At 48.0% G+C, this 22,432-nt stretch overlaps 1 protein-coding gene across 3 annotated transcripts in view; it reads right to left on the reverse strand.

Moving 5' to 3' along the window:
* ANKS1A (ankyrin repeat and sterile alpha motif domain containing 1A) overlaps positions 1-22,432 on the reverse strand; it is a gene marked incomplete at its 3' end in the record, with an annotated part of 188,452 nt that overhangs the window by 31,277 nt on the left and 134,743 nt on the right. The window lies entirely within an intron of this gene.

Raw genomic sequence — 22,432 nt, forward strand, 5'->3', positions numbered from 1 at the left:
TAAAGACGAGCTCTGAAGGGAGTGAGCGGGTAACAATCGGAGCTCAGCTGCTAGAAACGCCCAAGAGCCTCCCTTCCAAGGCAATTTATATGTCAGTCCCCCCACCCTCCAGCTCTTTCAGACCCAGCGGAAACTGGGCAGAGGGTGCAAGAGCAGGCCAGTGCTGGCACCCTTCACTGCTCATGCCAGAATCTAAATTCCATGAGGGCAGAGGCTTTGCCAGCTTTGTTCCATGCTATACCCCCAGCGCCTAGAGCAGTGCCTGGCAATTCGTAAGCATTCAACAGATAATTGCTATTGCATGACTGCCAGCTCTGAGGGGTGGAGACATTTTCTAGAGCACCTGAATGGGCACATAACGCTGAATGGAGGATCATTTGATCCCTGGAGGCCGTCAGTCCTGGATGCAGCTCTGCATTCAGGGGAGAAGAGGTGCAGATACTTGTCCTTCCTCTAGACCACAGCAGAGAGAGCTGGTCTCAAAGCATCCAAATGTCTCCAGCATTGCCCCCTGTATGGACCACCTGTCCCAGCCATCTGGCTTTGGTCACCCTGGGCCAGATCTAAGCCCCCTGCTCCCGGAAACCTGGCTAGGGGCAGGCCCAGACAGCGAGGAGGAGCCCCCCCTCAACCCCAATTGGGTTGCAGTGGTAATGAGCTCATTCACTGCTCTTTTTCCAAAGAAAGGAAAAGAGGACCTTTTGTACCAGGGCTTGGATGTTTCTTCCTCTAAGTGAAAGTAAGGAGCCTCAGGTCTGACAGTCAGAAAAATAACAGCTCTCCAGCCAGCCTCCAGCTGGCAGGCAAAGGCAGCACTTTTGACACCCGGCAGAACAACACAGGGTAAGTACCACCTCTCCCCTGGCAGCCGGGAGCACAGGAAGGTCTTTTCCTCTAGCAGTCACCTAACTGCTTGTTAATGCATACTGCGAACTCCATCCCTGAGCTCAGCAAAAGCAAAGGAAACAACACATCTGACCCGTGCAGCAAACGGAGGGTGTGCCTCGACTTATCGGCCGGCAGCCCAGAGGCCGGCATCAGAAGCAGGCAGTGCCTCGGCAGGTCTGCAGTGTCCCTTAAAGAAAAGGCCCCCCTCCCTCCAGCCCTCTCCAGAGCATCCCTTTCTCTGGCCCTGCCCATTTCAGGTGCAACATGGCAACGACCCAGCCAGCCAGGAGGGTACTTCTCCCCCACCCCCGCAACGCCGCAGTGCTGCATCCATAAAATTGGGGGTGGATAATGCCTCCCATAAAGGACTGTGTGGATTAAAAGTATCATGTACATAGGCATCTGGCCAAAGACCTGGCTCATAGTAGATGCTCAATAAAAGGTTAGCTTGTTTCCCACTTCCCCTCTGTTGTCCACAGTGCTCCGACCTAGTAAAACTTATTTTTAAAGTTTTAAAACATATTTTTACTTATATTTATTTTTTGACAATACATCCACACGATTCAAAACTCAAAACAGGCAAAAGGTTATTCAGAGAAAAGTCTCCTTCCTACTCCCGTCTCCCAGCTGCCTATAGTTCTTCTCTCTGGAGGCAACCAGTATAACCAGTTTCTCAAGTATCCCTCAGATCTATTTGCAATTAAGCAAATATATGAATGTATTCCACCACCCCGCATACTGATATGCTGTTCTGCATCTTGGTTTTTCCACTTAATAATGCATCTTGGAGTTCTTGCCACAGTTCATAAAGAACATCTTTTTTTTTTTTTAATGGATGAGGTATAGTCATCCCGTGTAAGGCTATATGATAATTTATTGAACCAGTCTTCGGACAGGCACGTGTGGAGTTTCCAATCTTTTCTCATTCTAAACAGTGCTACAATGAATACTGTTTCACATACATCTTTGAACCCAGGTGCAAGGATATCTCTAAGATATCCTAGTGATCTCTTGGAGTCCTTCCAGGCACAGAATCTTGAGTTAGCAGCAGGGACCTCACAGGTCATATAATCCCAACTCCCATGCCATGTCCAATTCTGCTAAAGACCTTCCAGAGATGGGGCACTTGCTAACTCTCCCAGTCAGTTCACCCTATTTGCATAAAGCGCCAAGTTATAACGTTTGTCTTTCTACAGATTTAAACATTTTTTCTAACTTCATCTCCTCTTCCACAGGAAAGGCTTAGGGATATATGAAGACAACTCTTACCTTCCAGATAAACTCTCCCCCACCACCAGGCTGCAAGGCCCAACCTGGCATTAAATGACACATCAGTCATTACATTCAGATTTCAGAAGCCTCAAAGCTGGGCAACGAGCAGGCACTCCACAGGTATCTGTTGGTGTGCCTTCTTTTTCTTTTCTGCATTTACAGGAGAAAAGTAGGGTGCTTAAGGTGAGGAAACGTTTTCTTACATGGGGGGTTGGGTCCTTATCCCTGGAATGGCTCTACCAGCCTTTGGATGCCTCCTCCAGGCCAAAGTGGGTAAATGTGGGAGAATCACCACTGCAAGCAACAGGACAGATGGAATCAAGCATGTTTTATCTGCCATTCTTCCCCCTGGGCCTGGCTCATGGTAAAAGAGGCAACTGACAGACAGACAGACAAAGAGCAGTTTACATTTACTTAGAGCCAACAACGAAAAGCTGTTTTCCCAAGGCCACACAGAGTGTCAGGGTGGGAAAAACTGAAATGGAAGGTGACTCCAAGGTGTCTTTTGAAATAAAGTCAAGCCCTACATTATATATTTCATTATCATCATAATCACCTAACACCCAAAGCCCTGGCTGGCCTGTCCAATCAGGATCTCCTGGCTGCTCAACCCATGACATTTTGCCAAAGGACCTTTGGAAGTCAGAGTGAGCAGGGTTGGACACGCTGCTGCTCCTCTGCTGCTGCTGCTTCTCTGCTCCGTTCCCTCCTGCTTGCCCCAGGGGTCACCCTCAGGTGAAAAGCTCAGCTGCCACAGCCCCCTGGGTGCTTCAGCCTGCAGGCCAGCTGGGAACTGCTAGCCGGGGAACTCTCAGAACCAATGTCATCCAAACTAGAAAGTGTGTTTTGTTTTCTGTGAACAGCAGTAGCCAAGTCCAGCTGAGAAGATTCTAGTTTATAGAGGAACTGAGAGCTCTCCAACAGCTTGCAACCCAGGACTCCTTCCAGCCTTGGTGGAAGCACAGGGCTAGGAGGGAAGTGGCGGTGAAGCGGGCCTGTGCGGGCAGAGACTGGCAGGTCCCCACCCAGCCCCTTAGCCAGTCCGTGGACACAGGGAGGAGTGGGACCTCATCACCTCCCCCTGCCACACCCTGGGGGCCCAGAACCAGCGAAGGGGGAATATGGTCATTTCAGTCTAGACACAGAGGAGCGGTCATAGGAGACAGATACCGTTCTGATCTACACACTTCGTGTAGTTTAACCATTTAGGCTTGAGTTAAAAAACAATTTGATTAGGCTGCTTTCCCAGAAACATTCTGCATCTCAGGGGAATGTCAGGGGAAGATGCAGGTGGAATGTAGCAGAAGGGAACAGTTCAACATTCTCTTCTTCTTCTGTTGTTTGGGATCCATGACATTTTTGGAGAGAGATGGGAAATGGCCATGCTTTAATACTGCACTTCAGGACTTCCCTGACGGTCCAGTGGTTGAGACTTTGCCTTCCAATGCAGGGGGTGCGGGCTGGATCCTGGTAGGCGAGCTGGGGTCCTGCATGCCTCGGGGCCAAAAAACCACAGAACAGAAGCAGTATTGTGGCAAATTCAATAAAGACTTTAAAAAATGGTCCACATCAAAAAATCTTTAAAAAAAAAAATACTGTGCTTCACATGAACTCTATAGAGAGCTCAGCTCACATTTGTGTTTAGTAAAGTAAATCCTGAAAGTTATCACCATAATGGACTCATCTATTCAAAAAATGCTTGGAAATATTCCATTTTCAGTAAGTATTCAGAATTATTCCATTCAGACTTTTTTTTCCCCCCTACCAGGGCTGTATAAAATGTGTTCCCTGTATGGCTAAAAACAGAACCAAAACCAAACACTAGGAATCCTGCCACTAAGGCCCTCTCCCATCTGCTTGTTAGGAACACAGGATCCCGGATGCCCACAGGCTGGCAATGGGAAGTGACATTCTATATCCAGAGAGGCTCCACTCCGGTCACCATAACCTGGCTGCCAGGAGCAACTCAGATCATACTAGGCTTTTCCATGGACACTGGGAGTCACAGGGGCAGGGGGGAGAAGACAGCTGCTGCGCGGAGAAATACCTCCCTAGGTTCTGATGGGTCTTCTGTGCCCCAGGAAGTGTGCTGGATAAAGGCGGTCCAAGGAGAACCACAGCCTCGGTGCAACATGGCTCTGAGGCCCGTGGGGAGCCTCCCTCCTAGGAGGTGGCACGAGTGAGAAGCAATGGGCATTTTCAGGGGCTCTCACTGCAAAAACATCAGGGGAACAGGAATCAGTCTGGTCATAAGCTGAGGCCTGAGAGGAGAAAGGGGAAGAGATTGCCTTTCTCCAACCTTCTTTTGCGGCAAATGGGAACCTGAAGGGAGATGTTTCTGGAATTGATTGGCAACTGAATTTGGTGCCTGACGTCAGACACTCTCCCCCACCCCCTTTTGCTGCCTGCGGAGCTATCAGCCCCCAAGGACCCTGCCACCAGATGGAAAACACACCAGTCCCGTTGGGCCTGTACCACCAGGGCTGGAGACACCATCTATCTCTCCTTCTCTACCCCCAACAATTAATACTTTACTGGCCCAGAAACACACTGTGCTTGCACTGTAACTTCCCAATTAGCTGTTTTATGGTGTGTCCCAGAGACACTATAGGACCAATAAAGGTAAGATCCCCGTTTCATACTGTTTCTTTAAGAGGCCACATGGTGACTTGCACAGAGCTGGCACGTGGAGGGGCCGGGTAACAAACAAGTTACCATTTGTTAAATGCCCAGGCCAGGCTAGTCACCTCACTGATACAGTAAGAGGGGAAAGGTAGCCAACACTCTCAACCCCAGTCTGGATTCTCTAACACCCCTTCCCTCCTCATTTTTATCTTTTTCCAACCTCCCTGGGTTGCTGGCACAGTGACCTCACCCCCCACGACTACCAGCTGGCCCTTTCTCTCAACAGTCCCTCAGAGCCTCGACTCACTGCCAAGAAAACGTGTCATCCCATTTTTCAGGTGAGGATGCTGAAGCACCACCCCACAGCTAGACGCCCAGCAGCCCGCTGATGGCACTGCTCTCAGTGGGGGCGCCGAGCCTGCCCTCTGGCGGGGACCAGGGAGGCAGACCCTCTCCCCCCGCCGGGGCCAGACAGCCCGGCTTGGACAGCGCCCCCCATTCCCAGGAGCACAGGTCAAGCCCTCGCCTCCTCGACCTCCCCAGAGGCCCCGAGCCCCTGCCCTCAGGTGACCGACGACACCGGAGGTGGCCCCTTGGCTGTGCAAGGCACCCTGACGCTGCTGACGCTGCCTCCCAGGCCCAGCGAGCACATAAGAATTCATCACCATCTCTGTCTTCTGCGGCTCAGCGGCCGACAGGCACTCCTCAGCCTAGAGTGGGCTTTGATTCCCCACATTTGAAAAAGGGTCACCGACCAGGGTCTGAGTTATTTGTTCCCTCTCCCCACATACTGAATTGCACAAGGCCTGGGGAAAGACAAAGATGGATTGAAGTAAATTATTTGTCCTGATTTTCTAACCTTGTCAACTGCATTTATAGGAGAGGGACGGGGTGGGGGGATGGAAGAAGACAGCAGGGGATGAATACAGATCTGCCAGCGGGCTCAGGGCTGTCCCTTCCGAGGCAGCTCCACTAACAATGAATCACTTCTTTTCCACAGAGCAAGGTTAGTCTCAGTCTCATGGGGTTGGGGGCGACCTTGGGTCTTTACCATATTTATTGTTGTATCCCCATTTGAATCCCCTTTATGCTGCCACCTTCCTTCTCAATCCCCCTTTTCCTAAGAGACTGGGAGACCACAGAGCTGTTCTGTTTCAAAAGTCTCTGTCCTTCTGTCTCTGACACAGGCTCAAATGAAAGCCCGAGGTGTGCTGCCCCAGGCTACGCTGGCCGAGATTGGAAGCCCGTGACCTCAGTCTAAGTCTCTAACTCCCCTTCTCCCTCCTCATTTTTATCGTTCCCATACCTCTTGAGTGGCTGATACCGGCCTTGCTCCCCAAAGCATCGCACACCCCACAACTACCTGCTGGCCCTTTCCTTAACCGATGCTCGTGCCCCAGACCTGCCACTTGGCAGAAAGTAGACGAGACCTGCCAAGTGACCTTCTCATTCTAGAACAGCCTACTATACAAGCACTCTTTAACTCAAAGCCCCAAGAAACTGCTGAAAGAAGAAAAATAGTTGGGAGACCTAGATTTCAATTAACTTATTATTGCTGCCACGTAACTCTAGGTTATTCGCCAAGTACTGGCTTTAATAAGTGGGACAAGACTCTAAAAGATTAATGAGGATTATGTATTTGGGTTCTAGTCCAATTTACGCAATCTACTTTCTGTCCAGGAGCAGGCTTATTCGGGTGAGGAGGGTAGGAATGCGGAGGAAGCCACTCAGAAAGGCTGCAGTTCTCTCAAACACTGGGGAACCTGCCTCTTGGTCCTTCTTCAATTTTGCTTTCACCACCAATTTCCAAGTAACCTTCCCTTGTTGGTCCTGTTCTTCCACAGCCTGAACTTCACTACAGTGTGCTGCACTGTTAGTACGGCTACGGATTAAAGGAGCCCAAAGAAAACACCCTAAGCATCCACTCAGAATTGATTTCCTCAGCGGTGTGGCCAGAGAAAGAAAGGGGTCCTATATCCACTGGCTCCTCAGATTCTGCAGGGGAACACTTGCCTTGTAATATCAGGGGACACAAATGTAGAATTTTGAGTACCAAATTATATATACTTAAGATGTTAAAAAAAATTGTATATGCTTGATACAAATACACTACCAGTAACCATCAGATGCGCAGAGACTTCCTGCAGCCTGCCACTCCTAAGTATCTCTGAACTTGTGAAATAGGAAGAGTTGGACAGATGAAGTTGATAGAGTCCCCCAAATTCATTTTAAAGCACTAGTTAAAATCTTTCAGATAAGCCTTACACAAAAGAGCACATACTGCACTGATTCCAGTATGTGCTCTAGTTTATATAAAGGTCTAGAATAGGCAGAACTAATATCCAGGATTGGGAAAATGTCAGAAGAGTAGTTGCTGGGGGGTGGGGAGGGGTAAAGATTGACTGGGAAGGGACTCGAGGGAACTTCCTGTGGTGATAGTAATATTCCTGTATCTTGACAGGAATTTGGGTCACACAAACGTATGCACTTATCAAAACTCAGGGAATGGTAGACTCAAGATTTATGCATTTTATTTGTATAAATCCCCACCCCCAAAACTATAAACAAATACCAAACTCTAAGTAATGATATACATGTTAAAATGTTTAGCGATGAAATGTACTGATGTTTGCAAGTTATTTTGAAATGCATCAAAATATAAAATGGATTTTATTTTATATTTTGATGGGATGGACGGATATGAGATAAAGTACAGCAAAATCGAAATGTAGAATCTAGGCTCTAGGTAGTGAATATATAGGCATTCGCTCACTATTCAAAAGTCTCTTTCAAGTTTTCTGTACATTAGAAGTTTTTCAGAATAAAATACTGGGACAAAAATCTCTTTCAGGATCAAATCCTTTAGAGAATAATAAATGGTAAGATCAATACTGGTTTGAGCTTCATCATTTGTAATGAACTCTGCTCAACATGCTAATAAGCAGAGACATGCCCAATAGGCAAAGGAAACAAAGAGAAAGGAATGTGGGAAAGCTGACTTCACCATTATTCTGAGTCACTAAGCTTTCAGGGTTAAGGGCTCTCAGCCCCGCTCCTCTGTGGTGTGGCCTTCTCTATTCTGGAACCCAGGCTAACCCCAGTCTTGACAGTCTGAAAACTCAATTATCGAAGTGTTCCCAGGGATGAACAGGCCCTGGGAAACTGGTTCATATAATCAGACTCAAAGGACACTGATCCCTCTGTGAGTTGCTTTAGCATGACAAGGAGCACATTAGGACATTTGGCTAGCAGGATACATTTGTATCCTCTACAGCACGGTCCCCAACCTTTTTGGCAGCAGGGACTGGTTTTGTGGAAAACAATTTTTCCACAGACTGGGGGTGGGGAGGGGTGGGGGGGGTCAGGCAGTAATGGGAGCGATGGGGGAGAAGCAGATGAAGCTTCACTCACTCACCACTGCTTACCTCCTGCTGTGCGGCCCGGTTCCTAACAGGCCATGGGCCAGGGGTTGGGGACCCCTGCTCTATAGCCTGAAATCAATAAAATGGGATCAAATCCACCCTCAGAATACTGCAAGGGAAAGGTGTGTGGACCATGCCAAGAGCTTATTCAATTATCCCTTGGGACTTCCCTGGTGGTCCAGTGGTTAGGAATCCATCTTGCAATGCAGGGGACTCCGGTTCAACCCCTGGTCGGGGAACTAAAATCTCACATGCCGCAGGGCAACTAAGCCCGCGTGCCTCAACGAGAGAACCCGCGTGCTGCAGCTACAGAGCCCACACGCCCTGGAGCCCATGCGCCGCGACTAGAGAGAAGCCCACTAGAGAGAAGCCTGTGTGCCGCCACGAAAGACCCTGCATGCCACAACGAAGATCGCGTGTGCTGCAACTAAGACCCGACGCAGCCAAATAAAAGAAATTATCCCTTTCCTACTTCAGGAGGTCATCTTTCCTGAAAATCAAGTACAGGTGCTCACAGCAAGGTACCCTTCTCCTTGGAAAGTACTTGGGATCAACACTGTTAAGACTCCAGCCTTCCAGGGTGGACAGGTTCCAGGGCGAAATTCTCTCAGTCAGGTGCCGTGCACTGAGTACCCCCTGAGTGCCCTCCCGGCGATTCAGTTCATCCTCACAACCAGCTGGGGGGCAGGGGGGACTTCCCTGGTGGCGCAGTGGTTAAGAATCTGCGTGCCAATGCAGGGCACGCAGGTTTGAGCCCTGGTCAGGGAAGACCCCACATACTGTGGAGCAACTAAGCCCATGAGCCACAACTACTGAGCTTGTACTCTAGAGCCCACGAGCCACAACTACTGAGCCCATGTGCCACAACTACTGAAGCTCGCATGCCTAGAGCCCATGCTCCACAACAAGAGAAGCCACCGCAATGAGAAGCCAGCACACCGCAACAAAGAGTAGCTCCTTGCTCGTGGCAACTAGAGAAAGCCCGCACACAGCAATGAAGACCCGATGCAGCCAAAGATAAATTAAAAAAAAAAGTTCCTCCCACTTTAAAGAAGAGGAAACCAAATATCAGAAAAGTTAAATAACTTTTAACTTCAATAACATGATCACAGGAGTAGAACTATGTGGCCAGTGCCTGATTAATTATCTTCCTAATTCAGCTTATTTAGGGCCTAGCTTCTACTCTAGTAAAGCCCAGAGTAGAATTTCAAATACGTGGGACTGAGGACATTGGAAAGGCAGTGTACACTGATGGAAAGAATGAGAACTTTGAAATAAGAAACCTGAGTTCAAAATCCACTTTAAAAAAAGTCCACTTAATTAGCTGTGGAACCTTGGATAAGTCATTTAACATCTCTTTCAATTTCCCTTTCTATAAAATGTGAAAAAATTCCTTACTCATGCAATCATTGCTACAGGCAAATTACTTGACCTGTCTTCTTAAAGCCTCAGTTTCTTCAAAGGCAAAATGAAGACCTCAACACGAGGTTCCTATAAAGATGTGAGACAGCACATAAAGAGTCTTAGTGAAGTGTTTGGCTCCCAAACAGAGCTCTAATGAGGAATTAATTTATTATGACATGAGTTTGAGCAAGCTCTGCACCACCTAAAAGACATGGGCTTCGCTGGATGACATCATCCTAGAAGGAAAGATAAGGTTCTTGCTCCCATAAGCACAGATGGAGAGATCTGCTCCTTATCCAACAGCAGTGTCTGTCTGTCCCTGCTCCTGGGAGATCTGAGGCCCTGCCACAACCCCGGGCCCCAGCAGGAGGTACGAAAGTGCCTTCTTAAATTAAGTCCTTAGAAAACAGGGTTGAGCCTAAAAGTCATTTCGTTTTCACTCTGTAACCCACTTGAGCAGATGCAAGCCTTCCTTACACCAAGAAACACCTGCAGCCCTTGTAAAACCACAGAGGCCAGGAAAAGGAGTCTGCACGGTCCCCCTCCATTGCTCATTTTAGCTTACAGAGCTTAGAAGGGGTTTGCCCTCATGATTCACATTCATCTGGTTCCAAAAGAAACAGAATTCTACCCAAAAAACAAGTTAATCAAAACCCAGATTCCTTTTTTTTTTTTTTTTAAAAGGACAGACCAGAGGGAAACGGCTTCCTTCTGGCAGAAAATGTTTGGAACTTGCTGCGTGAACAATAGCTCACTTCCTGGATGCTCAGCTGGAGGCTGCTTCTCCATTCAGGGCAAAAGTTTCATGTGAGGGAGGTGACGCCTTTCTACAAGGCGGCTCCTCAGCAGGAGCACACAGAACCCCGGACAATACCAAACAGAGGAGAGGGAGGAGAGGGGAGGGCTAGAAGTCTGGTGTGGGCACCATTCCCTCACCTTAGAGAAAGCTGGGGAAACAGGCGGAGGCTGTGGAATCCGCACGGTCATCTCTGACAGGGCGAACACCAACCCTGCAAGCTGTTAACAACTCAACTGACGGACCCTCAGTAACTAGCCCAACGCCAACCATGTTCACAGCGGGCAGGAGTCTCCCAGGCACACCTGTGGGTCTTCCGCTTCCTCCCGCTGAGGGTTCTGCTCATCAAGAACCAGTTGGGATCACTTCCAAAACTGTTTAAGATGGTTGTATTTGTTGATGGAAACAGAAAATTAAACATTACATAAGTGATGAAATAAGTGCAAAAAGCTGTTTCTGTGGCAATCTGGTAGATGCTTCGAAGAGACTCAATAACAGGATCATTTTTTAAAAATGTGCCCTTGAATTGTGTTGTTGGAGAAATAAACCATAAAAATTTCTAAAAGGATTCTGTGCTCAGACTGCTTCACAAGTGGCCAAATTCTAGCTTTGCTTTTAAGAAACTCAATCTAGAAGTTTAAATCAATCATATATTATAGATGTGGTTCATGTAATAAACAGGACAGAGAACTCCAAATTAGCAGGTCCACATGGAAAGAAAAAGCCCCAGCTCCACAAAAGACTAGCCTGCTCACCTATGCGTTTGGAGTTAAAGTAAAACGTTTGTATCCTTTTTAAAAATGACTTCCTCCTTTAAAAGAGTTTTGTGATTAACCAAACAACCCTAGTCCTGACTGGCCATGTCAAAAGCCTCCTGGGGGAGCTGGCAGCAGTGTCTGATAAGCTCTCGCCTCTGTTATCAATACCCCAAGCTGTGCATGTAGGAATTCTCAAACCACTTTCATTATCTAATAAGTTTAAACTCCCACAGACACAGAACGCTTCTCTGGCTGCTTTCTCCTAAAGAGCCTCTCCGCTGAGTGCTGGAAAACCATCCCAGGTGACTCGAAGCATACTTCCAGCCCTTCCTTCTTCCTCATCGTGGCTCCTGTTTGAACAGTGCCTTATACTTTCACTGATCATCACGGCCATGGCCCAGGGCCAAGCAGCCCAGGCTGTGTGATCGCTCCTGGTTACAGAGCCAAGTCATGGGCTCTTACCTGCTATCACCTCAGAGGCCACCTCTCACTAGTCAAACTTCCAGCTTCCACTCATTGCATCTGGCAGGTAGTGAACAGGAACCGCCGTCAGCCCACCCAGATCTCCAGCTGGGAGCACAGAGACAAAGGGACATTTCATCTAAGACCTCCTCCTGGTCCCCTTACCTTCCCTGGCAGACCATGGGGCAGGGAGGCAAAGCAACTAGAGTCCTCCAAGTCTCAGAGATGTGTTCTAAAGCTCAAGAGCATCCAAGGTCATCCTAAACAAAAAACCTGAGCTAGGAACTAGTCTGTGCCCTGCCCTAACCCCAATCCCAAAAGGCAGTGCAAAAAATCACGGAAATGGCATCCTTATATCCCCCAAATATAATCATGGAAGATAAGACACATGGAAATATGCCACAGGAGTGGTAGGTACATGGAGGATAATTATTTTCCGGGTGGAAAGCAGAGCTCAGGGGTACAGACAACAGCGAACTTGAGATGCCTGACCCTGGCTGCAGGCTGATGTGGGGCCTACTGCTCAGCCCACCATTCCCACCAACCCACGTCCCTACTGCTCCTGAGATCCCACGCCTGGGCCTGGCAGGCCTCTGCCTCCTCTGCAGCCCCCAAATCTTCACCCTATAATTCCTTCCAGGTCCAGCTCTAGTCACCTGTGCTCTTCCACGCCATGTGGTCTAATATAAAAAAGTATTCCAAGTCAGAACAAGAAGAAGGCTTTACCCTTGGTTTGTAACTTTGGTGAAATACATTAACCTACCTGAACCTTGTCTGTAAACGGGGATGAGAACACCTGCTTCGAGGTACAGGATGGGGATTAGACGCGATAACACAGGGAGAGTGGCTGGCACACAGCAAGTGTTCGATAAACTCTGGTGCCCTGCCAGCACCCTTCTTGGACTGACTGCATCTGAGGTTTCTGTTTTAGGATCCTTACAGCAGAGGCAGCCTGGCTGTCCCGTACTAACACAAACATGCCCATGTAAATATGGTCCGAGGACTGCGCCCAGTCCTTTGACATAAGTGTACCATGCCTCTTCCGCTTCTTTTGTGTTTCCCACTGGTGCTCCTAGCAGGTACTGAGCACTGGGCGGGCTTAGTCAATACCCAGTGGAAAACACACAAAGAGCTTTTAAAGTGGTTATATCTTAACCGATTTTTAGGGAGGAATTTGTTTAGGACATAAATCTTTCTTCCATCTGAGATTTTTCCCAAAGAGGAAATGAGAGGAGGAAAGTGGTGGCTTTCCCAGCAGCTATGTGGCATCTTTCCTCCTAAAATTCCTCCAATGGCATCCTCACTGCGTCACTAAGTTCCTGCCAACATCCTCTTGCATATCAGCCCTGTGATGACCTCAACCACAAGGAACTGTGTTCTTTCCTCTTAAAAAAATGAAATATTTCCTAAATTACAAAGAGTATATTTTATAATATTGTAATTTCAACAATAATAAATGACCCATCCACATGCTCACCACTTGGTTCAGGAAATAGAACACGACCAATTCAACACAGCCTTTCCTGGATCAAGGCCCCCCCTTCCCTGCCCCTCTGAGGCCACCAGCCTCCTGCATTAAATGCTGTCATCCTCTTGCTTTTCTTTAGAGTTTGCCACCCACGTCAGTGCTCCTAAGCAACATGGGCTCCTGTCCCTCTTTCCTGGCCAAGTGGACAGGGGCACAACTCGATGGCCCTGAAGAAACACAACAGGCTCTGAGCCCAGAGCTCAGGGACAGGGCTCCCTTTGGCTGGTGAGGAAATGGGAGGCCACGGAACAGCCCCAGCATTTGAAGACACAGTACTGGTAGAGGGAGAGCAACAAACCCTCGCTTCTCATCAGGCTGGGAGGGCGAGGTCACATGCCTTCTGGGACTCCTGAGAAAACCCATTCCCTACATGGGCAGTGGTATGAAAAGGCTATGGGCTAACCACACCAGACAACCAGAAAGAACACAGCCTTTCCCAAACAGTCTCAGTGGGGACTGCCCGCTCTGGGAATGCCCTGGGGACCTGCACTCTTGGGCCTGTTGGCAAGGGAGTCTGGCAAGCTGCAATGACAGAGTACATGCACTTTCTCAGGAAGAACATGAAAGGCTGCACACGGGAGAGGAAAGGCAGAAAAGACGGCCACACTGCCCCTCTCCACACTGTGAGATCCTGGCCCTGGGAGACCCCTGGGCCACCTACCCTGCCAAGACCATCTCTCGCCTTGGCCTGCACCAAGATTCCAGAGCGACCACAACCCACCAGTCCCAACTGTTCTGCAAGCATTTACCACAGCCAAGACCGTTCCCCAGGGGCTGTGGGTGTGCCTAGGAGGGAGGGCCCTTCGGAAAAGGAGTGGGAGCTACATACAGCGTCAAGACAACATCGAGAGGGAAAGGTCGGTCAGAGGAGCCAAAGAAAGACTGAGTTTACTCATGTTTGCGTGAGACCCAGGACAACCATTACTTTTAATATTTCTCATAACTTCATAACATCTCTACTGTTGGCTATTTGTTTCCCGTTTTTGTCTTGTTTGATAGGCAGTAACAATTGAAAAGGGGGCTGCGTGCTTACTTCAGAGGCAGCAAAGCTGGGGCAATACTTCCACTTTGTCCCTTCCTCGCAGAGTTCTGGGATAAGAGGAAAGAAGGGGGAGACAGAGTGGGGAAGGCAGGCTGGGGAGGTGTGCCGGGCCCAGGGGTCTACAGAGAGAAGAAAGGGTGGAGAGGAGGCTTGCTGATGCCCCCGAGAGTCCCAGGCCAAAGGTCAGGGGTCCCAGGTTGGGCTTCTCACCTCCACTGTTAACTGAGGTACAGGAACCTTGTCTTCTAAGATTCTACCTCTTACACAATCAAATACTTGAGCAACAGATGAACTCAGAGAGAGAGAGTACAAGTTCAGACTGAAGGAGTGTAGTACTCACGGCAACCGTGATCAACAAGAGATTTGTTTTTCTCAAGTATCTTTGAGCTCAGGCTGTGTGTGTGTGTGTGTGTGTGTGTGTGTGTGTGTGTGTGTGTGTGTGTGTGTGTGTGTGTGTGTGTGTGTGTGTGTGTGTGTGTGTGTGTGTGTTTGCACACACATGCATCAGAATCTCAAATATGCTCCTACACTGTTGAAAATAAACAGGATGGCTCTAGTCAAAACTGTTAAGTATGAAACCTCTACCCTCCTTTTTTTATTTTTATACTTTGCTCCCAGAAGTGAGAATAAGCCCTTGGGCCCTCATCGCTGTGTCGATGGCAATGGAGGACAGGAAGGTGGGGGCCACGTGAGGTAGGAAGCCGCAGACTCATCCAGCAGGGACCTTAGAGATGATCCAGCTGAGTCTCTGTTTTGCAGATAAGGAAACTGAGGCTCAGAGACGTTCAATAACTTAACCAAGGCAACGAGAGGGGCGATACAAGGCTGACCCTTGCTTCTTGCCTCTCTGCTGAGTCGCCCCACTGAGCTTGCAGCTGGGGAAGTGGCAGAATACGGAGCAGCCCTTAGGGAAGCCTCCAGAGGGCTGAACCCTGAAGGAAAAAGACCTGAGGTAAAAATGAGCTTCTCTGCATTCCGGGGCTCTTATCTCTTTTCGGAAAATGGCTTCTGTGCAGAACACTGTGCTGGTTCCACTTCAAGAGAGGACATGGGTCAGAGGTCCCTGAACTTAGCAAATGTGTGGGCCATTTCCCCCGCTAACTGGGATGATGGGAATGTTATAAGGTTGCCTTTTCATCATAACACATAAGGACTTTAAAAATCAACACAATGGAAGCATGAGGAAGATCTTTGTGATGAAAGAACAATGCTGCATCTTGACTGTGACGATGGTTACATGAACCTACACATAATAAAACTGCATAGAATCACAATCCCCCCCTCACCCCTGCCAAATGGTGAAATGAGAACAGGGTCTGTGGATTGTACTAACGTCAATTTCCTGACTCTGATATTATGTGAGAGTTATGTAATGCATTATACCATTGGCAGAAACTGGGTGATGGGTACCAAATAAAGGCCCTCTCTGTACCATTTTCTGAACTCCCTATGAATCTATAATTATTTCAAAACAAAGAATATGAAGAAAGAAAATTTTTAAGTTAACATGAAAACTATCCCTTGTTTTATAAAAGGACAATTGAAATACAACAAAAGGATGGACATATTTAGAGTAAAGGCAGTTGGCAACCAAATACCATCAGCACCGCCGTGACACTCCTCATTGTCCCTAATTTTCTCCTTTTATCGTGATTCAGTCAAAATTGTGTTGGGGACTATCTTAGTAAGAATGCAAAATTCCGGTCCTCCATCCTAGCCTGGCAAGCAAACTCACTGTGCCAACAGACCCACCTGAAAGGAGGCCTGGCATACAGCCCCCTTTCTTCCCAGCCCGGTTGGCTTCGGACAGTTCTCTGCAGCCCAGAGAGACTAGAACACAAGAGTGGGACAGGATGGGAGTGCTGTTTGAGGCCAAGGGGAAAGGGCACATAGGGTTTGCTGGCAAGAAATTGAAGTTTCTCTTCTTCTCCTCTTACCAGTGCCCAGAACCCTCTGCTTTTCCTGTTCTCCTCCACCAGAGCAAAGAGACTCAATGTCAGCCATTTACAATCCCAGGTTTTTTTTATTTACTGCCCCCTGCCCTCTTTCTGGCTCAGACTCTGAGACCCAGGGTCTATTCTCACAGCATCCTCTCCTTTCCTGCTGCCACCACCCCTGGCAGCTGCTTTCAGAGCCCTGAGGACTTGCCTAGCACATCCCTTCGAGCACCCGGACCCCAGGAGCACTTATCTGTCCTGATAAGTGCCAAGAGGGATGGGGTGGGGGTGGGGGTGGGGAGCCACCAAGAAAGCCAGGAAAGTCTCAGCCCTGGGGACACTGACAGGGTGGTGTCAGCATTCATCATTTCTGAGCCCAACAAGCCCACAGTTTCCAAGTGCAAACACCTGCAGCTCTCCGAGGGTTCTTTCGGGCCCCCAGAGCCCTTAGGCCTGGATCCCAGGTGGACTGGAGGGGTGGGGAGTCAATGTCCTGCCCCACCTTCCCGCTAAGGGAGCAGCTCTCACTCAGACTGACTGGCTCCCTTCACCCCAGGTCCCTGGCAGGTTTGAGCCCAGGTCCAGAGTGGCGACCCCTCGTTAAGAAACCCTTTACTGGTTCCCTTTCTTTCTCACTCCCTCACTCCCCAAGGAGTGCTTCCTGGGATCCCCTCCCAGATAAACTATTTGCATCTAGATACTGCTTTGGGGGGAACTCAACCTAAGATAGATGGTCACACGGAATCCTAACAGTGGGGAAATTGGGGCCAAATTTCCACCATGAATGAACGTATCTCTGGGGGAGTCTGAAAGATGTATATCACCCTAAGGAGGGAAACTGCCAACCGCGTGGCCACTATCAGATACTAGAAAGCTAATAAGGGGGTGAAAAAAAACGATTAAAAACTTGATTTGCCTGAGTAATACTCATTATAGCCATTTATATGAACTGCTTTTCATTTACCTAATTACCACTACCACAATAATTACCACAGATATATTAAATGTGTCAGATAAAACTTGTATTAAATTTTATTTGGTTTCCAGTGTTACGCAGCCCTACACTTAGCTCTTGTATGTTCATAACTGCGTGCTCCGTTGCATCGTCTGTTCACAACTGGAGAAAACACGCCTGAGGCTTACCTCCTAAAGCAGAGGCTGTCAAACTTCAGCGTGCATGGAATCACCCAGAGAGCAGAGTCTCTAACAACCTTGGTTGCTGGGCTCCCCGCAGAGCGTCTAATTCAGTAGGCCTGGGGAGGAGCCGAGAATTTGAATTCTAGCAATTTCCCAGGTGAAGCTGCCGAGGCTGCTCTGTCATCAAGCTTTGAGACCCACTGCTTTAAAGTGCCATAATGAAGGAGAGCACAAAGGTCAAACTACAAGGTCAAACTTTCCAGTTTGCAACATGAGAGGCTGACAGTCTCTTTCAAAAAAACAGATGGAATCTTCTAACCGTCTAGATCAGTCACTCAAGCCAAGTCAGATTTGGTATGCTGGTACCTTTACCAAAAAGGGTAAAATTAACTCTGTTACTCAAACAAGTCCCAGGAGATCTGGGTTTGCTCCTTTGTTCAACCAGTGGGAGTGCCCCCTGTGTGCCAAAGATGTTGCTAAGCAACAGAGGTTTGGGCACTGTCAAAGGTCTCATGAGACTCTGGGTAGGTCACATCCTCTATGGGCCTCAGTTTACTCACCTCTAAAGGAGATAATTCATAATTAGGGAAACTTCCAGATCTGCCATTTTACAATGAATCAAAGCAGTATTGTGGTTCAAAGCAAAAATATTCTGCCCGGCTGTGTGGGCAGCATGATGAGAAATATGGGTAAGGAACCTAGCTGTTCCAACAGGCCGACTGTGACAGGGCAGGTGAAGCCCTGGTCAGTCCAATTTGAGTCAACGAATGACCCCAATTAAAGGTGTTGCCAAGGTAGGTCAGTACTATGTCCAATTCCAACCAAAGAATGTAAAAGCACCCAGCGTGAAATCCATGTTCATAATTGGTGCTCCCCTGATATATTATGACATTTAATCACTCCAACTGCTGAAGGGAAAACCAGAGCCACTCACTAGAATTAAGGATGCTATGATGACCTCCTCAACTGGGGTTTTAAATGAGCCTTGTGCTAACAGCTTTCCTGCTTTGAATGCAAAGCAGGATGCCAGTGTAGAGAGGCGGGGCAGCCACCTGTGAAGGGCGGCCACTGATGCCACCGCTCTCTTTTTTTTTTTTTTTTTGCGGTACGAGGGCCTCTCACTGTTGTGGCGTCTCCCGTTGTGGAGCACAGGCTCCGGACGCGCAGGCTCAGCGGCCATGGCTCACGGGCCCAGCTGCTCCGCGGCATGTGGGATCCTCCCAGACCGGGGCACGAACCTGTGTCCCCTGCATCAGCAGGCGGACTCTCAATCACTGCGCCACCAGGAAAGCGCCCACCGCTCTATTTCTGAGAGGCCTGGCTTCTGAACGAATCTCCTGATGTGTCCCAGGCAAAGCACTGACTTACCAGATTCCACGGGGAGTCTGCAGGAAACATTCTTGTTTTATTCTACTTTACGGATAGAGAAACTGATACCCAGAGATGACCACAATTTGTTCAAAATCACCAACAAATCAACTGTGGAACTGAGGAGAGGAGTGAGGCCAACCCAGGTTGGCAACGTCCAATCAGCACGCGGCTAAGTGTGAGGGCGAAAAGAACTCAGTTAAAACAAACATCTGCCCTAAGACCCACATGACAACGTGGCATTAAGGTTAAACAGGCAGAAACGGAGTCCAGCAATGGCAGTATCTAGGAGGGGCACCACGGGGCAGGGGCACACTTATCCCCGCCAAGCCAACCCAGAGAAAAATACAATTCTTTTATATATAAACAATGAACATTTTCTTAGTCTCACATAAGGTAAAAACAAAAGCATATGCAGGAAACTATTTTTGTTGAACACACAAAACAAGCAATAACACTGAAGCACATCATTAAGACAAGCCCCTAGCCCCTACTTTCAATTAGACTGCTGCCCCGAAACCCTCCTTATACAGAATACAGGAGCCACAGACTCCCTTCACAGAAGCTCCCAGAGACAAGCAACAATGTCTTTTACCTGTGCCCCCGGCACTCAGCACCTAGCACAGTGCCTGACACAGAGCTGGCACCTAATAAATACCTGCTGATAAAGTGGATGGTCTCAGCCCGCCTGGACAGGCACTGACAGTGTGGCCAAGAAGAGGGCTCCAGGGAGGCCAGCCAGTGCCTTTGCACCTGTTACGCATGGCGAGACTGTTCCTAAGCCAATGTGTGCCACCTACTCACAGAGTAGTGAGTCCCATAGGCTTAGGATCACCCGTGTAAAGTGAGCTGTCTCCTTGATCTGTCCTAATATACAACCTTTAAGTGTCTGCATCTGCATTTCATCTCATTGTGTCAGGATTTAGGAACAAGGCTGTGCTTTGCCTATTTAGTCCTGCTGTGATTTCACAGGTGTCAATCATACTCTCAGCCCAGGCTTCCTTTCTTCAGACATGGAGCCCTTACCTGTGGAGAGCTAACTGCCTCTAACCAAGCTCGCCTCAGATTTATGATGCTGCATTTCCTTTCGTAGCTCAAAACTGAGAAAATATAGACACAATTACCACGTTACATAAAATTGAGCAAATAATGCAATGATATTGGCCTGAGTAATGCTAAGCATACAAAGGCTTGGAAATGTATTTTAATTAATACAAGTAGGAAGCATTTGTCTAAACAATCAAGTAAAGGGCACAGCCACAAACGTGGTAGGGGTACACCATGCTCCCCAAATGTAGCATTTTCCACAAGCCGGGCTGAGACCAGTAAATGCTGCTTTGTGGAATGACTGTGGGTGTTCCCACCAGTGATGACTTCAAATAAAGCACTCAACAGAGCTCTCTCCCAGGAACGGGGCCTGACAGGCTGCAACATCCAACCTGCTCAGGTCCATCTGGGCAGGTGAACCCCTTCCAGAGCACCGAGAGACGTTACTGCATCTGTACATGAGGACCAGTAGAAGCTTTCTTCCCTGAGATCAGCCTCTGTTCCCATCCTCAAGGGTCCGGGAGATCTGACATTGAAATCTCTGTCAGCGGTGAAACAAATGCATCCATCACTAAGCTCTGGCCTTGTATACTGGCAGTTCTCAAATGTTTGCCTGGGATGAAAAAAGGCCGAATCTAATTGAACCTTCAGGAGGAATTTAGCACAGAGAAACAGCATTATCTGAGCTGGAGCACGGCCAGACCTCTGGGTTAATAACCCAACAGGGAAAACTCATCAAGGACCTTCATTCTGGATCAGCAGCAATACTTCTGATTTTTAAAAAACGGGCTTTGGAAAATTTCCTTTTTCGACAAATCAATTCCACCAGCACCATATATGTCAGAGATGCTAACTCTTCGCTCTATCAAATAAGTGCCTGTGAAGCCTGTAAATGGCTTTAAACACACGGACCCAGCTGAGGAGGATTGGTTAAGTTCTGCATTTACTTTACTGCAGCAAGTCCTTCTGGAGACCTACAGGGACGGATGAAACTACCTGGGCAGGAGCTGATATTTTAACTGAAATATACCGTGTTTGGTTCTTTTCTCCTTTCAATCTAATTTAAAAGATTAGGGGCCAAGAACTGGCCAATGCTATTTCTGGCCTTGACTTAAATATATGATACTTGAAAGCAGGAAGAGTTGTAACACCCACTGTGACATTTGCAAGGAGGGCTTTTATTTTCAACATTCTTTATAACTGTTAACTATTTTATGTATGGGGGAAGGGGCAAGCAGGAAACAGAGTTACCTTAAAACTTATACTGGCATTTAAATGTGAAATTCAACACTCCCTATTCAAATTAGAATGTTTTCACAAAACATTTTTTGGCTTAAAAAAAATTGGGGTGGGGAGGGCTAATCTATCAAATTGAGTGAGAAATCCATAAAACATTGGCAGTAAACCCCTTCTGAAATCCATAAATTTCTATGTGCCCATCTGTGAAGCAAATTATTCTGCATATTCTCCAGAATCCATCATTTGTGGTATAAAAGGGCTACTACTTATTACTAGAGAATGAAAAAGTAAATAAAATTCAAGATTTAACGGTGAGTTGGAGAAGGACTTAATTATTCTATCTCCCTCCTGAAGAAAAAGAAAGCTATCTGTGCCCAAGCCTGGCAAGGTCCTCAGCCATCCAAACCTCAGCCCTTTGGACTGACCACAACATTTTAAGGACAGAGGACCTCCGACATCCTTCCGAGGTCCTTAATCCACATTTCTAAGTGTCTCTTTTGGGCTGGGAAGCCTATGGGCTTGTAAAAATGAACTGTGATTACTATCCTTGAAACGTCTCTAATCTGGTTAGGGAGACAGGCCATGCACAAAAAGACAAGATCAGCAATGCCCGATGTGCCAAATTAGTGCCTGAGGAGAGACTGCCAAATGAAAAGCCTCTGCAATCTCAGGCTGCAGGCTGACAGAGACTTGCCCTCCTCCTCTCCCTGACTGGGCCCTGGTCCTCACGACTCTTGTCAGGCTAATGCTGTTGATCTAAACTGAGGTCCCCCCCCCCGCCCCTCCCACCTCTCACAGCACTTTCTTTTTCTTCAAGAGCGCTGATCTTTGTTTGCCACAATGTATTTTTTTTGTTTGTACTTGTTTAACATGTCTTTCCCTTTTGACCGGAAGTCCCTCAAAAGCTGGGTAAGTGTCTATTCTGTTTACTATTTCTCTTCTGTATGCCCAGCACCTACAACAATGAGCACACAGTAGGCTCTCAATAACTGTGTTGAATGAACAAGCCTTTAAAGAAGGGCGGCATTTCAACAAGAAGAAATGGAGAAAGCCATTCCAACAGGGACAAAGGTATAAACCAAAGTGTAGAGGAAAAGAGTGGGTAAAGGAATTGACAGGAACCAGATAAATAAGAGTACGAGAGAGAAAGCCACGTATAGAAGCTGGAATCGGGTCATTCTCTGGAGAACCATGAATCCACCAGGCCAGGGAATTTGGACTTTGTACTGTAGCAATAGGGCACCGGGGAAGGTTTCCAGTCAGGGGAGATAACCCAAAATATTTAGGAACGTGACAAGGCAGCCACATGTATGACGGACTAGAGGTGAAGCCCAGTGGCAAGCAGAATACTGAGGAGGGGGCTATCGAGGTGACACCAGGAAGGCAGGTGAGAATGGAGAGGAAGGGGAGAGATTCTGGGAGGAAACCTTGGTGACTGACACAGGATGGGGAGAAGAGGGAGAGTTCAGAGTGAAGCGCATATGAGGGCTTGAGACATCCTTTACAG

The sequence above is a fragment of the Grampus griseus genome, assembly GCF_964374135.1.
Source record: "Grampus griseus genome assembly, chromosome: 10".
Taxonomy (NCBI): domain Eukaryota; kingdom Metazoa; phylum Chordata; class Mammalia; order Artiodactyla; family Delphinidae; genus Grampus; species Grampus griseus.